Genomic DNA, 18,354 nt, shown 5'->3' with positions numbered 1-18,354 from the left:
TTTCTATCTAGAAATCTTTACGAGTAATCTATATTTTGTGTGATATTTGTTTCTACCTTTCAATGAACTTTTTCTTCTAAGTTTACAGTTCAACATCGAACTCGCTACCTATAGGACAATACTCTGAGCAATAAAAATAAATAGTTCATAATTTTTGATGCGACAACTTTCGTTTTCAAAACTATATATATCAGGAAATAACCAATCTTTTTTTGTACGGGAGGAAATAACTAATCTGGTATTCTTGTAAATCTTAAACTATGGCCTGCTATCTTACTTATATTAACATTATAACTGTTCTCACTGTTCACATTACATTTAAGTTCTATATGATTTAGATAAAAAAATAAGCTAACCATCCGCCACAACAAAAAAGTGGCCATATTTTCATATATAATGAAGGGAATTATAAATTTTTGCCTGCCGCTTGAGCAAACTGTTCTTTATTTATTAGTAAAAAACTGGTCCAGAGTCTAAAATAGATACCATACAGTATAAGAAATAAGGTCAGGGTTTGCAACATATTTGGTTCTATACAGATCAGTCCAAACAGACTAACTTGACTCATCCTCATATCCCGACAAACTATTCTCAAATGGAGTATATTGAAGCATGTACATTAGCAGGTTGAAGTATATATGGTTTGAAAGAACATGGAAAAGCATTAACACTACTATGTAGTGAACGCTCCACGAAAGTTTCAAGCACAACATACCTTGCATTGATGCATTGGCGTGAATCATGGTTTCCGAGCCGTGACTCGGAAGAAGTCGAGCCTGCGTTGTGACTAGTCGCGACTCAGAGTTGCGAGTCGACACTAAGCTGAGTCGACCATATTTTTGCGACTCATAGACTAGTCGTGACTAGCCGAGTGACTCGAAATCTATGGCGGGAATTAAAGCATTACTCTGGTCCTCTACAGGAGCACATCTTTGATAGCAAGCTAGAGGCCAACACCTGTAACTACTAGACTAATCGTACTCACACCTTCCTTTAACCTAGCACCAAGTGTTTCCTCCCCAACCACGTGTGCCTCGCCCTTGACCATACTCACCCCCGGTACAACGGCCACCCTTTCCCCTCTAGGCGAATTGTTTCCAGCAGACAACACGCCACCAGTGATCTAATATTCTGATACTAGCACTTTAAATCATTCGCCTCCCCACTTGAAAACACCGCGGGCAGATCATTACCTAAAAGATATAGCCATCTCATCGGTTATGTTTTCTAGGGGACCAATGAAAAACGCCAAGCCACATAAAAAATAATCATACATTGAAATTAATTAACAAGGGAAAACGGTGTGAGCTGTACATGTAATGAACATTGATGTATATATTATATAATAAGATGCATGGACATGAACAACGCATACACGCCGTGTTTCGCATTGTCATGGTTTCAATCAGAGTCATACATGGTGGCATCACTACACGAGAAGGATAGAGGTACACAAGTAAGCGCTTAGTAATACAATCTCAAAGGAAGGAAGGAAAAGAGACAAACGGTGTGATGTTAGGCATCCTCTGATTTACGGAGTGTAGTGACATTGACGCTGGTGCAAACCAGCGCCGGCGGCGGTGGATCAGGATGAGCAGTCAAGGTAGCGTCGATTGTCGTCACGATGGCCGGCAAAGAATCCACCCTGGCCTACCATAGAAACAACCAAATAGTGTAAGAGAAGAGCGGGTCAGAGGAGGAGTGACTTTCTAAACCGTGAGCGGCATCGGAGTCGAGATTGCTGAGGTGGACCAGCACCACCAAGGTCGAGCCGAGAGCGGCGCGTGCGGATATGTGGCGCGGGGCAGTAGGTCGACAAACCAGAGGAGGCACGGGGCAGTAGGTCGACAAACCAGAGGAGGCGCGGGGCATTGGAGACCTGTGATAACTAGAGTTGTTGCGGGCCGCATGTAGGGGTATGGAGGAAGTCGCCATGGTGAGGGATCGAGGAAGGGTAGTGAGGGGTAGCTGCTCCTGTAAGCAGCGGCGCAGAAGTGACGGAGCTATCCAGAATCACTGGTGGCGGCGGCGGCGTTGTGGTCACAGAGAGAAGAGATTTGGCTTGGCCGCATACTCCTTGGACGGAGGAGGCAGAGGTAATGTGTAGATTTTTTTCTGTGGATAATGTGAAGGTGGGTTCGAGAGGTTAGCAAATCATGGGAGGTGGGAGGTGGTACGTTGACCCAAACAACACATAGGTATGTTTCGTTGGTAGACATGCGTTGTTATAGGGGGGGTTGTAGTGTGCTTGCTAAGTATGATGTTAATCGTAGAATTGCATCTCCATATCATCCACAGTCTAGTGGTCAAGTAGAACTGAGCAATAGAGAGCTTAAATTAATTTTGCGAAAGACTGTTAATAGGTATAGAAAGAATTGGTCCAAGAAACTTGATGATGCATTATGGGCCTATAGAACTGCATACAAAAATCCTATGGGTATGTCTCCATATAAAATGGTTTATGGAAAAGCATGTCACTTACCTCTCGAACTAGAACATAAGGCATATTGGGCCATTAAAGAGCTCAACTATGACTTCAAACTTGCCGGTGAAAAAAGATTATTTGACATTAGCTCACTTGATGAGTGGATAACCCAGACCTATGAGAATGCCAAGTTGTTTAAAGAAAAAGTTAAAAGATGGCATGACAAAAGGATACATAAACGTGAGTTTAATGTAGGTGATTATGTATTGTTATACAACTCTCGTTTAAGATTTTTTGCAGGAAAAATCCTCTCTAAATGGGAAGGTCCTTACGTTGTCGAGGAGGTCAATCGTGCCGGTGCCATAAAAATCAACAACTTCGAAGGCACAAATCCGAGGGTGGAGAACGGTCAAAGAATCAAACATTATATCTTAGGTAATCCTATAAATGTTGAAACTAATGTTATTGAAACCGTAACCCCTGAGGAGTATAGAAGGGACACCTTCCAGAACGTTTCAGCCTCCGAAAAGGAAGAGGTATATGGTACGGTAAGTAAACCGACTCCAAAACAGTTCTAATAGCAATTTTTCTCTGTTTTGGAATATTTAAGAAAATAGGAAAATAAGAAGTAGTCCGAAAAGGACACGCGGCATCCATGAGGGTGGAGGGCGTGCCCTACCCCGTGGGCGCGCCCCCCTGCCTCGTGGGCACCTCGTGTGCCCTCCGGACTCCGTTTTCTTGCACGATACTTCTTTCGATCGGTAAAAATTCATTATATAATCTCCCAAAGGTTTTGACCACCAAACCACGCAATTATCCTCTCTTTTTGTTTCGAGCTGTTTTCTACTAGAGTTGTCAAGGCCGGGCATCATGTCATCCCCCTCCTCCAACAATGAGGGCAACGATGCTTGGCTAATGAAGATAGAGTTGAAGAGAGAAGTACCCGGGGAGATCAACAAGGATGATGGGACCAACAAGGCCACGGAGGATCAAGCTCCGGCAGCAGCAGAAGAAGAAGACATCCTTCAACCTCATTACAATCCTCTTACCCCTACTGAAATTGAAGCTTTCAAGATGATTGAAATAGTTCGGGTGCAGAACAAGTACCTAACTCGTGAAAATATTCTGTTGCAAGAGCATATCACCGCACTCAAGGGCATTATTCGTAAGTTGGAGCACCTCCTATGCTTGATGTTGGACGACAAGCCTACATCATCAACAACTCCATCATCACTACCACCAAAGGAGAACTGAGTATTGGGTATGGGCACTCCCCTTGGCAACTGCCAAGCTTGGGGGAGTGCCCCGGTATCGTATCACCATCACACTTTTATCTTTACCGTTTTTCTAGTTTAATCCTTTTGGTAATATCTTTATCTAGTAGAATAAAGTTTTAGTATGATTTAGTTTTGAGTTTTGCTTTATGATCCTTCTATGTAACCGAGTCTGTGAGCTATATATAATAAACATTAGTTTTGAGTCAAGGGCTTGGTTATCTTGCTATGATCTTGAGGGAATAAGAGAAAGAATAAAAAGAATTAAAGAGATCATAAGGATCTTATGGAGAGTAATGACTTCACATATAAAGAGTATGATGAATAAAAGTTGTTGAGAGTTGACAAACATAGTTTTGGTCATCCTTGCAATTAATAGGAAGTAATAAAGAAAGAGAGGTTTTCACATATAAATATACTATCTTGGACATCTTTTATGATTGTGAGCACTCATCAAAATATAACATGCTAAAAAGTTGATGTTGGACAAGGAAGACAACGTAATGGGTTATGTTTTCTTACATATGAAATAAATTATATTGTCATGGATCATCCAACATGTTGAGCTTGCCTTTCCCCCTCATGCTAGCCAAATTCTTTGCACCAAGTAGAGATACTACTTGTCCTTCCAAATATCCTCAAACCCAATTTTGCCATGAGAGTCCAACATATCTACCTATAGATTGAGTAAGATCCTTAAAGTAAGTTGTCATTGTTACAAGCAATAAAAACTACTCTCTAAATATGTATGATTTATTAGTGTGGACAAAATAAGCTTTATACGATCTTGTGATGTCGAAGAAATAAAAGCGACGGACTACATAATAAAGGTCCATATCACAAGTGGCAATATAAAGTGACGTTCTTTTGCATTAAGATTTCGTGCATCCAACCATAAAAACACATGACAACCTCTGCTTCCCTCTGCGAAGGGCCTATCGTTTATTCTTGTCTTATACTTCATACAAGAGTCATGGTGATCTTCACCTTTCCTTTTTACATTTTATCATTTGGCAAGCACTGTGTGTTGGAAAGATCCTGATATATATAGCTAATTGGATGTGAGTTTTCATGAACTATTACTGTTGACATTACCCTTGAGGTAAAAGGTTGGGAGGCAAAACTATAAGCTCCTATCTTTCTATATGTCCGATTAAAACTTCATACCCATAAGTATTGTGTGAGTGTTAGCAATTGTGAAAGACTAAATGATAGTTGAGTATGTGGACTAGCTGAAAAGCTCTTATATTGACTCTTTCAGATGTTATGATAAATTGCAATTGCTTCAATGACTGAGATTATAGTTTGTTAGTTTTCAATGAAGTTTCTGATTCATACTTGAAATTGTGAATGAATTTTTACTTTAGCATAAGAAATCATATGAAAATATATATATATGTTGCTATTCTAAGAATGATCATGATGCCCTCATGTTCGTATTTTATTTTATCGACACCTCTATCTCTAAACATGTGGACATATTTTTCGATATCGGCTTCCACTTGAGGACAAGCGAGTTTTAAGCTTGGGGGAGTTTATACATCCATTTTGCATCATGCTTTTATATCGATATTTATTGCATTATGTGTTGTCATTACACATGATGTCACAATACTTATGCCTATTCTCTCTCATTTTACAAGGTTTGCACGAAGAGGGAGAATGCCGGCAGCTGGAATTCTGGGCTGGAAAAGGACAAAATATTAGAGACCTCTTTTGCACAACTCCAAAAGTCCTGAAACTTCACGGAAGTCAGTTTTAGAATACATAAAAAATAGTGCACGCAGGAAGCACCAAAGGGGGGCCACCCAGCATCCACGAGGGTGGGGGCGCGCCCCCCTGTCTCGTGGGCCCCCTGGCATGCCTCCGGTGCCCTTCTTTGGCTATATGAAGTCTTTTGCCATGGAAAAAAATCATAAGCAAGCTTTCGGGACGAAACACCACCACCACGAGGCGGAACCAATCTAGGGCTCCGGCGAAGTTGTTCTGCCAGGGAAACATCCCTCCGGGAGGGGGAAATCATCACCATCGTCATCACCATCGATCCTCTCATCAGGAGGGGGTCAATCTCCATCAACATCTTCACCAGCACCATCTCATATCAAATCCTAGTTCATCTCTTGTATCCAATCTTTGTCCCAAAACCTCAGATTGGTACCCGTGGGTTGCTAGTAGTGTTGATTACTCCTTGTAGTTGATGTTAGTTGGTTTATTTGGTGGAAGATCATATGTTCAAATCCTTGATGCATACTAATACCCCTCTGATTATGAACATGAATATGATTTGTGAGTAGTTACGTTTGTTCCCGAGGACATGGAAGAAGTCTTGCTATAAGTAGTCATGTGAATTTGGTATTCGTTCAATAATTTGATGAGATGTATGTTGTCTTTCCTCTAGTGGTGTCATGTGAACATCGACTACATGACACTTCACCATTGTTTGGGCCTAGGGGAAGGCATTGGGAAGTAATAAGTAGATGGTTGGGTTGCTAGAGTGACAAAAGCTTAAACCCTAGTTTATGCATTGCTTCGTAAGGGGCTGATTTGGATCTATATGTTTCATGCTATGGTTAGGTTTACCTTAATACTTCTTTTGTAGTTGCGGATGCTTGCAAGAGGGGTTAATCATAAGTGGGATGCTTGTCCAAGGAAGGGCAGTACCCAAGCACCGGTCCACCCACATATCAAATTATTAAAGTATCGAACGAGAATCATATGAGCGTGATGAAAACTAGCTTGACGATAATTCCCATGTGTCCTCGGGAGCGCTTTCCTTTATATAAGAGTTTGTCCAGGCTTGTCCTTTTCTACAAAAAGGATTGGGCCATCTTTCTGCACCTTATTTACTTTTATTACTTGTTACCCGTTACCAATTACCTTATCACAAAACTATCTGTTACCGATAATTTCAGTGCTTGCAGAGAATACCTTACTGAAAACTGCTTATCATTTCCTTCTGCTCCTCGTTGGGTTCGACACTCTTAATTATCGAAAGGACTATGATAGATCCCCTATACTTGTGGGTCATCAGTCGACCGCGAATGCGGTGTCTGATCGGGCAGGTTTTCCCGCCCTGACCCGCATTTTGGCGGTTATTTTGCGGTCGGGGCGGGATGCGGGGTCTGCTAGAGATGCTCTAACCCGATATTTGTTGCAAAGGCTCAACCGCTCACAAAAAGGGGTCATATAGGTATCTGTGGCTTCATCAAACACTAGTTCGGGCGGTTGATCTTTAGGATTGCGGAATCAAAAACAGTTTTGCTAAAATGTTCGAGATCAGTTTGCGGGTCTAAGAACATCTCTAGCAGACCCCACAAAATAACCGTCAAAATGCGGGTCGGCATGGAAAATCTTGCCCGAACAGACCCCGCAAACGCGGCCGGCCCGCAAAATTTTTGGAGGGGCGCGGCAAAATCTCGGCCCCAACCCACGAATACGCGAGTTTCAGCCTCGCCCCTACGGTGCCGCGTGATACGTCTCCAACGTATATATAATTTTTTATTGTTCCATCTGTTATATTATCAATCCCAGATGTTTTATAATCATTTTATAGTCATTTTATATCATTTTTTGGTACTAACCTATTGACATAGTGCCAAGTGCCAGTTGCTGTTTTCTGCATGTTTTTTACATTGCAGGAAATCTATACCAAACGGAGTCCAGATGTAACGGAACTTTACGGAGATTTTTTTATGGACCAAAAGACACCCAATGGGCCAAGGCAGCGCCTGGGGGTGCTCTGAGGGGAGCACAACCCACCAGGGCGCGCCAAGAGGCCCAGGCGCGCCCTAGTGGGTTGTGCCCACCTCAGGTGCCCCCTAGACCTCCGCTTTGCTCTATAAATACCCCAATATTCTAGAAACCCTAGGGGAGTCGACAAATAATCAATTCTAGTCGCCGCAGAGTCTAGAACCACCAGATCCAATCTAGACACCATCACGGAGGGGTTCACCACTTCCATTGGTGCCTCTCCGATGATGCGTGAGTAGTTCTTTGTAGACCTTCGGGTCTGTAGTTAGTAGCTAGATGGTTTCCACTCTCTTGTTTGATTCTCAGTACAATGGTCTCTTGGAGATCCATATGATGTAACTCTTTTGCGGTGTGTTTGTGGGGATCTGATGAACTTTGAGTTTATGATCAGATCTATCTTTTTATATCCATGAAAGTTATTTGAGTTTCTTTGATCTGTTATATGCATGATTGCTTATAGACTCGTATTTCTTCTCTGATAGTTGGGTTTTGTTTGTCCAACTTGATTTATTTATCTTGCAATGGGAAGAGGTGCTTTGTAGTGGGTTCGATTTTACGGTGCTTGATCCCAGTGACAGAAGGGGAACCAATACGTATGTATCGTTGCTACTAAGGATAAAATGATGGGGTCTATCTCTACATAGATAGATCTTGTCTACATATTGTCATCTTTCTTATTGCATTACTCCGTTTCCACATGAACTTAATACACTAGATGCATGCTGGATAGCGGTCGATGTGTGGAGTAATAGTAGTAGATGCGGGAAGGAGTCAGTCTACTAATCTTGGACGTGATGCCTACATAATGATAATTTTCTAGATATCGTCATGATTAATTGAAGTTCTATCAATTTCCCAACGGTAATTCGTTTACCCACCATTTGCTATTTTTCTCGAGAGAAGCCACTAGTGAAACCTACGGGTCCCCGGGCCTCTTTCTCATATTATTTGCCTTTGCGATCTACTTTTCCTTGCTTTTATTTTCAGATCTATTAAACCAAAAATAGAAAAATACCTTGTTGCATTTATCCTTATTTATTTTATTTGGCATTCGATCTATCAATCTACTACAATTTATTTCATGTCTGTTTGCCTATCTTGGGGCGCCGCTACCCGAAAGGGATTGACAACCCCTTTTACACATCGGGTTGCGAGTATTTGTTATTTGTGTGCAGGTGCTGTTTACGTGTTGTTGTTTGGTCCTCCTACTAGTTCGATAACCTTGGTTTCATATCTAAGGGAAATACCTACCGCTGCTATGCTGCATCATCCCTTCCTCTTTGGGGAAATACCGACGTAGCTTCAAGCCGCATCAAAAGGAATTTCTAGCGCCGTTGCCGGGGAGGATCACGTCAAGATAGTCTCCCGGTCACGTGCCAATTTCTGGCGCCGTTGTTGGGGAGGATCTTCGACATATACCAGGTTCCTAATCACAAATCTCATCTCCTCGCAATTTACATTATTTGCCATTTGCCTCTCGTTTTCCTCTCCCCCACTTCACACAAATTTGCCTTTTTATTCGCCCTCTTTTTCACTCGCTATTTTTCGTAAACTCTCTTCTCTGTCACCATGGCCGACCATAGAGAATCTAAGGGTTTTCTCCCGAGTTTTAATGCTTTGGATAACCCCTCTGTGCTCTCTAATGATGCTATGGAAAGACTTACCGGGGTTGTTAAGGAAAACTCTGACAATTTTGATGAAGATGATCCCAGAATTTTTCATTATTTGCTTGATAAAGCTTTGAAAGATGCTTGGGATAGGCTGTTGAGGATTCGAGCTAAAGATATACCTGAAAAGTTTCTATGCTGGTTTACCTTCTTCCTTTAAGCAAGTTTTGGATTCTATATTTGAAAACGGTTTTCATGAAGGGGATGTCATTGATACTTATGAAAAGATGAAAACTATATTTGGGCACCCCAAGGGAGAAAATGTTGAATCAACTACCCTTTTATGTTTTTATCAAAATGAAATAATTAAAGAGATGAAGGCTAGTTTAGATATGAATTTTCGGAACATGCTTAATCTTTCTTCTACTATTAATGGTCATGTGCTTTCACAAAATAAAAATATAGATGCCATTGATAAGAAATTTTCTCTTTGCTATCAAAAGGGGGGAGATGACAAAACTTAGATCCTTGCTTTATGCCTAGCTAAGGGCGTAAAACTATAGCGCTTGTTGGGAGGCAACCCAATGAATAAAATTTATTTTTGCTTTTTTCTTTCTGTTCTTGAGTGTTAGCACAATTATGCTACTGTTATGATTGTGTTTTTTGTGTTTTAATTAGTGTTTGTGCCAAGTAAAGACTTTAGGATCTTCTTGGGTGATAGTTGTTTGATCTTGCTAAAAAAACAGAAGGTTTTGTGCTCACGAAAACAATTCCTTTTTAACCAGAGAGTGATAAAATACCAAATTGTTTTGTAGAACATTAATATACAAATTGCCCAGGTCATCCTAATTTTCAGAGTTTTTGGAGTTACAGAAGTATTCGAATTATCCAAATTGCTACATACTGTTCTGTTTTTGATAGATTCTGTTTTCTTTGCTTTGTGTGCTTGTTTTGATGGCTCTATGGTTTTCTTTGATGAGTGTTTGCCATAGAAAATTTGGAATACAGTAGATATAATGCAAAAACACAATATGAATTAGTTTGCTACAGTACTTATAGTAGTGATTTGCTTTCTTATACTAATGGATCTCAAGAAGGTTTTGTTTAGTTTTGTGTGATTGAAGTTTTCAAGTTTTGGGTTATCTTACAATGGATGAAGGAATAAGGAGTAATAAGAGCCTAAGCTTGGGGATGCCCTGGCATCCCAAGCTATTATCCAAAAGAGAGAAAGCAACTAAGCTTGGGGATGCCCCGAGTGGCATCCCCTCTTTCTTCTAACGACCATCGGTATTTTACTCGAAATTATATTTTTATTCGTCACATACTATGTGTTTTGCTTGGAGCGTCTTGTGTGATATGAGTCTTTGCTTGTTTTATTTTGTGTTTTAAGTCTTGATCCCTTGCTGGACACACCTATTTGAGAGAGCCAAAATTATGCCATGACTTGTTAGAATTTCTCTCTATGCTTCACTTAAATTTTTATGGGCTATGGATTTGCTCTAGTGCTTCACTTATATTTTTTGAGCACGGTGTGCTTTAGTATTTTTGAAGAAATGCTCTCTTGCTTCACTTAGATTTATTTGAGTGTTAGTAAAAATTTCGAGAAATTCTCTCTTTCTTCACTTAAATTAATTTGAGAAAAAGAAAATTTTATTATGCTCATGATCTTCACTTATATTTGTTGGATCTTGTCAAAAGTAACACATGAAAATTAGTCCCAAAGTGATAGATATCCAAGAAGGATATAGTTAAAACTTTCATGAAGATCATTGGACAAAATAAACTTGATTCTTAGTAATAGTTTTGAGATATGATGATGTGATATGTGAGTTATGTTTGTGAGTAATTATGCTTTAGTAAGAATATTGGTGTTAAGGTTTGTGATTCCCTATGGAAGTACGAAAGTCAATAGTCATGCAACGAAATTACATCCTACTTGTGGTGCATTATTCGGTGTTATTTATTCTTAATGCTTGCTTATGAGATTATCTGTTTCTTGGTTGGTCACTTCTCAATCTTTTGCTAGCCTTCATTTTGCACTAAGTATGATCACTACTTGTGCATCCAAAAACCTTTAAACTAGTTTTGCCATATGAGTCCACTATATCTACTTGTATGTGGTATTCTTTTTCCATTCTAAGAAAAATTTTATGTGCCATCTCTAATTTTCAAAATAAACTTCTCTTGTGTGTGTTCGTACCGCTCGCGGAGCGGTGAGGGGTGGCTAATATTTTCCATGCTAGATGTGTTATTCTCACGATGAGTGTTTATTCACTTGTCATTGCATGAGAGTAAGGCAAATGTATTAGGGATGCCCAGTCCCGAAATGAAAAATGAATTTACTTTATGTTGTCAAATAATAAATTCCTTGGAAAGTGTTGGTATGGAAGGCACCCGTGGATACGGTTAGCCATGGAAAGTGAAAGTATGGTGGAAAATGAATAAACTTTAATTTTTTTTTGGGAACCGCCTATGATATATCTAGCATGGAAAGTTTTGGGAACTCTAAGTCGTTTTCGTTGGTGGGCAAGACACACCTCCCAGAATGTTTTTACCTCTAAGTTCTTCACTTTGAGATCTGGCACCTCTACAAATCCATACTTCCCTTTGCAAAGGGCCCTTCTTTTACTTTATGCAATTTTTATATTGAATTTGAGTCTCCATCTTGTCTTATAAAGCACCAACTAGGAGACACTATGATCGTACTTGAGCATTGGGTGTAGTTAATATGCGAGTGTGTTTCATGAATGGATCAATGATTGAGCATAATGGGCTAGGAATAGCTTATTTTAGCGTTGATATTTTGAAAGACATGGTTGCTTGTTGGTATGCTTGAGTATTTAAGTTATCATGTCAAAACTAGACTATTGCTTTGAATCACATAAAAGTCCAAATTTCCATGCTATAAAGAAAAAAATGAGATGACATGTTAGGCAGCATTCCACATCACCTGTATTGCAGTCAAGCGGTTGGCGGGAGGGACATTTCAGCCTGTGCCCTTTACCCATCTCCTTCCACCGTCACCCGCCCTTGGCTCCGCCCGTCCGCCGTCAATGAATCCGGCCAAATCTGCGGGCGGAATCGCATTGCGGGGGCGTCCCCCACCCTCCAGCATCGATACGCTGCATCGCCCCCCTCCCCCGATTCGGCGAGAAGAGTCGCCCCTCATCGTTGTCGCCGCCGGAGATCGAGTCCGCCCCTCGTCACCGCCCAGGATCACCCGCCCTCGAGCCCGCCCCTCGTCGCCGCCCGGGATCACCCTGCCCCACGAGCCGCCGGTTAGTGTTTGTTTGTGCTTTGTGCCGAGCGGTTTGCATAGTTGATTGACGTGGCGTGCGATTCTTGTTCATGTAGATGGAATTGAGCCCGTGCGAGAAGTTCTTGCTCTCCGATTTGTCCTATTCAGACGACTCGGATGTTGAGACAATGCTTGCAACCTTTCGGCAACAGACATTAGTGATGGCACTTGCCGTGAAGGAGCACGAAGATGAGAACCGGAAGAGGCGGCGAGGATCAACCGTCGGGCATCTTTGCATCCCTCGGGATCGCCATCTCGGGAACGAGATGTTGATGCAAGACTACTTCGTGGAGAATCCAACATATCCACCGCACCTCTTCCGGAGAAGATACCGAATGCGCCGATCCCTCTTTGTAAAAATTGTTCAAGCTTGCGAGGCAAATTGTCGGTATTTTACTCAAAGAAGAAATGTTGCGGGCTTAAAGGGATTTAGTGCATATCAAAAAATCTCCGGAACTATGCGGGTGATTGCATATGGCATTCCGGCTGACTATGCCGATGAGTACCTTCCCATTGGTGAAGATACCACAATTGAGTCAGTGCGTAGATTTGCCAAAGTGATCATCTGTGTCTTTGGTCCTGAATATCTTTGGGCACCCAACAAGGATGACACAAAGAAATTGATGGCATCTAATGAGAGGAGAGGTTGGCCTGGAATTCTAGGTAGCATTGATTGTATGCATTGGACTTGGAAAAATTGCCCGAAGGCATGGTAGGGAATGTATTGTGGCAAGTCTCGTGATGCAACAATTGTGCTAGAGGCCGTAGCATCTGAGGATTTATGGATTTGGCATTGCTTCGTTGGTATATCGGGCACTCTCAATGATATCAATGTGTTGCAACGGTCTCATTTGTTTGCTATGCTTGCTAGTGGTGATGCTCCTGCTTGCAACTACACTATCAGTGGGCATGAATACACAAAAGGGTACTATCTTGCAGATGGTATATACCTTCCTTGGTGCACATTTTCAAGAGCATCAAAGATCCCAAAACTAGAAAACATTGTGAATTCGCAAGGATGCAAGAGGCAGCCCAAAAGACATTGAAAGAGCATTCGGGGTTTTGCAATCTAGGTTTGCCATTGTTCGTGGTCCTGCTCATTTTTGGGACAAGAGGACCTTAAAAAATATCATGACATGTTGTGTTATCCTTCACAATATGATTCTCGAAGATGAGAGAGGAATGAACTTGGAGTTCTTCTACGACAATGTGGGTAGCTGTGCCAAACCAGCTAGAGACCCTAACCGTTGTAAGTGCATCTAGTGCCACCCCTAGTTGATTTTGGAGTATTGACGACAAACTTGGTTGAGGGACTAATGTGTTTGTGAGAATTGCAGGATAACACAGGTAGTAGTCCCATACTGGTTCGGTTTACCTACCAGAGATGACCCCTAAAAATGTGTGAAGACATTGAAGATAATGGTGGTCTGTGAAGATATTCACATTGAAGACTATGACATGAGAAGACATGAAGACTATGGAGTGCGAAGACATAGTTGTTTCGTAGTTTCCTTTTCTTCTTTGTTGAGTCATAGGAACCACCGCACTGTTAAGTGGGGTCCAAGAGAACAAAGTCAGAGTGACTGATGTGATGCTCAACCAAATCCTATGTCTTCGAGCGAAGACAATGAGATCAAATCTTATCCAGAGCTGGATAAGTCATCTTAACTTGTAGCCCAAGTCAAGTTGCCGCGTGTGTTTGAAATCTGACCATTGGACACGTGTCAGTTCCTTAGTGACCCAGGGTCATTTTGGACAAATCAGGTCGGGTTGCCTCCTGGATATAAATAGCCCATCCCCTACACCATAAATTGGTGGCTGCTCAAAGTTAGTGCATGGCATTTGTTGTTTGAGAGCAACCCACCTCCGAATCTTTTGAAAGAGAGAGATCCTTGCGGGACAAAGCCCAAAACACCCAGAGCCAAAGAGTGTTAGGCATCACTGCAGTCTTTCTGTCTGCGTGACCTGAAGACTTGTTACACTTGAGGACTGTGAGAATCCTCCAGCCGGTTAGGCATCGCGTTATGAGCGTCCAAGAGTCATCGTGGATCGCCGGTGAACGAAGTCTGTGAAGATTTGGAAGTCTACCTTGAAGACTTACCAGAGTGATTGGGCGAGGACTGTGTGTCCTTAGCTCAAGGGGAATAAGGTGAAGACGCGGTCTTCTGAGTTGAATCTCAGCCTCCCTAACCAAACGTACAGTTGTCACAACAACTGGAACTGGTCTACCAAATCCTTGTCTTCATCAAGCTACTAGTTCTATCCTTCACTTCCCTTTACTTTGTCTTCGTGAAGTCATTGCATGCCTGTATGATCTGATTGACTTCACTAAGTGAAGATTCTTTACTATTTGGCTTCATACTATCTTCCATCCTGATCCATACTACCTAGCTGCTGATAGTCTTCGTGTTTTCACTTCATTGCTTACTTGACTATGGCTTATCTAGTGTAGTCTACCTTCCGCTGCATATAAATAGGTTCATTTCTATCGTTTGTCTTCAAAGCCCCTGGGTTTTGAAGACTTTCATAAAAATCGCCTATTCACCCCTGTCTAGTCGATAACTAGCACTTTCAATTGGTATCAGAGCAAGGTGCTCCCTTGTTCTGTGTGATTCGGTTTAACCACCTAGAGTTTTAGTTATGTCGACTATAGGGATAATCGAAGTCTCTGCTGCATGCCCTATCTTCAATGGCACTGATTACCCCTACTGGAAGAGTAAGATGTGCATGCATCTTGAAGCCATTGACGTCGATCTCTGGTATGTCGTCAAGAACGGCATCCCCAAGGTCGGTGAAGGTGTCACTGCTGCTGATGTCAAGTAGTTCTGAAAGTGCTAGTTATCGACTAGAGGGGGGTGAATAGGCGATTTTTATGAAAGTCTTCAAAACATGGAAGTTTCGAAGACAAACGATAGAAATGAACCTATAAATATGCAGCGGAAGGTAGACTACACTAGGCTAGACATAGTCAAGTATTCAATGAAGTGAGAGCATGAAGACTAATAGCACCTAGGCAGTACGGATCAGGATGGAAGATAGTATGAAGCCAATCAGAACAAACAGTCACACAATGAAGATAAACAGATAATGCAAACAGACAATGACTTCACAAGTACCAACTATAAATAAAGAGAAGGCATGGATAGAACGAATTGTTTGTTGAAGACGATGATTTGTTGGACCAGTTCCAGTTGCTGCGACAACTGTACGTCTGGTTAGGGAGGCTGAGATTTAGCTCAGAAGACCGTGTCTTCACCTTATTCCCCTTGAGCTAAGGACACACAGTCCTCGGCCAATCATCAGGTAAGTCTTCAAGGTAGACTTCCAAACCTTCACAGACTTCGTTCACCGGCGATCCACAATGACTCTTGGATGCTCAGAACGCGACGCCTAACCAGTTGGAGGATTCACAATCCTTAAGTGTAACAAGTCTTCAGATCACACAGATAGGAAGACTTCAGTGATGCCTAACACTCTTTGGCTCTGGGTGTTTAGGGCTTTGTCCTCGCAAGGATTTCTCTCTCAAAGGCTTCGAGGTGGGTTGCTCTCAAATGACAAAAGCCGTGCACTAACTTTGAGCAGCCACCAATTTATGGTGTAGGGGGTGGGCTATTTATAGCCACTAGGCAACCCGACCAGATTTGTCCGAAATGGTCCTAGGTCACTAAGGAACTGCCACATGTTCCAACGGCCAGATTTCAAGCACACACGGCAGCTTAACTTGGGCTACAAGTAAGGCTGACTTATCCAGCTCTGGATAAGATTTGCTCTCATTGTCTTCGCACAAAGACTTAGGGTTTGGTTAAGCATCACTTTAATCATTCTGACTATGTTCACTTGGACCCCACTTAACAGTACGGTGGTTCCTATGACTCAACAAAGAAGAAAAGGAAACAACGAAACAGCTAAGTCTTCCCGCTCCATAGTCTTCACGCGATGTCTTCTCTTGTCATAGGCTTCAATGTGAATATCTTCACATACCACCTTTGTCTTCAATGTCTTCGTACATTTTAGGGGTCATCTCCGGTAGGTAAACCCAATTAATGAGGGACTACTACCTGTGTTATCCTGCAATTCTCACAAACACATTAGTCCCTCAACCAGGTTTGTCGTCAATATTTATCATCGCATCACATAGTTGACGAAAAGGTAGAAGACGACCATCAAGTTTAAGTGTTACAACTGAAAAGAACCAAATGTATCAAAAGCGAGAGTTGTAAGCACTTGGCAAATGTAGCAAAGGTATAGGAACCACCCATATGGACCCGCTTGAAGACTATCAACTCATATGCTTCTCCCCCTTTTGTCAGTAATGACCGAAAAGGCTTGAAGACATAGAGCTTGCTACTCGTTCCCATGAGGAGTAGGCGAAGCAGCAGGGTCGTCGTTGAGGTTTGGTGGTGCAGACGAACTTGGTGCAGTGTCGATACGCGCCAAAGTTGGAGGTGGTGAGGTAGCATCATCTTGATCATATATGACTCTGGCATTAACTGTTGCAGCTGAGGAAGAATAGTCAGAGTCTTCAAGTGAGGGAGTCCGACGCAAGTGAGCATTCCTTGGAGGAGTTGAGTCAAACTTGAATATCTGTGTAAAGCCGTCGTCTTGAAGATCAGCTTCAGCACTGATCAATGTCAAGCTCTTCCATGACCTCCGACAGGTTTCATGTGTAACAAAGGCATTCTTGGTGACAAGATTGCGAATGCGATTGACGTCCACCAAGAGGCTTTGCATCTGACGCTTAAGCCAGTCATGATGCTTATCTTGTTTCTGATGTAGAGCAACAAGAAGCTCTCGGTCATTGAGAACACGAGATCGCTTCCGAGGTGTTTAGGCGATGGCACTTGCAGTGGCTTCAGTATGGATGCGAGGAGCACGCATATTGCCAGCCAAGGGATAAACACGAGAAACGTCCTGAACTCCTTCAATGGGCTGGGTGAAGCTTTGATGATCGACATTGTGAAGATAAATTGGCTCCTTTGCAGGCTCTTGGTAAATGGCTTTGACTGACAGATCAACCTCTGGCAAGAATATAAGATTATTGCGCGCAGATGGCTGATAGTTGATAGCAGAGTGAAGCTTAATGAGGCGCATTACCCATGGAGCATAGAACTTCAGACCAAAGATATCGGAGTCAGATGCAGCCAATTGTCTGATGAATAAGTCTTGAGCATTGAAGTTGATGCCATTGAAGATACAGAAAACCAATGTCTTCATTGCTCCTTCAAGCTTCGCTGCAGGAGAATGTCCTTTGACCGGCCAGAGAGTTCGCCTGATAATATGATAAATAGTGCGGGGCAGATACTCTAGGTCTTCAACAAAGAACTCCTTAGGATAGTCAGTGTCTTGTGGCAGTGGCCTCATCATGCTCAGCATTTGGCTCATATTTGGCTCTGGCTTCCTGTTGGGGATATTACTACTGGGCGTAAACCGGCCTATCTGGGCTGGGTTAACTTCATCAGTAGTTAAGTATGTTAAAGCCCATGAAGGTAGATGAGGGCTCAAGACCCATAATCGGTTGAGAGCCTGTAGCCATAAACCGGCGTCAATATGTAACTTGTATTGTAAGTTAGGAATAAGTAGAGACCAAACCGGACACATCTATGAGCCGGTGTTGGGACTCTGTAAACCGACGGGCGTCACCCAGGTATATAAGGGGACGACCCGGCGGCGGTTCAAGGACAACAGACAACAACTCGAGATATAGGCGAAGCTTGTTTGCTCCCTAGTCATCGAAACACCCATCAATTCCATCACAACTAGACGTAGGCTTTTACCTTCATCGAAGGGGCCGAACTAGTATAAACTCTCTTGCCTCCTTGTGTCTGCTTTAACCCCTTCAAGCTAACCCGTCGCGATGGCTCCACGACTAAGTCCTTTCTCTAGGACATCTGCCGTGACAAAACCACGACAGTTGGCGCCCACCATGGGGCTATCGCACGATGGTTTCCGGTTCTTGGAGGGCCGCTTTGAAGGACTCGAGGGCTACACTGTAGGCCGGAT

This window comes from Triticum urartu, chromosome 3 (assembly GCF_003073215.2).
Source record: "Triticum urartu cultivar G1812 chromosome 3, Tu2.1, whole genome shotgun sequence".
NCBI lineage: Eukaryota > Viridiplantae > Streptophyta > Magnoliopsida > Poales > Poaceae > Triticum > Triticum urartu.
This window is presented reverse-complemented; position numbering follows the sequence as displayed.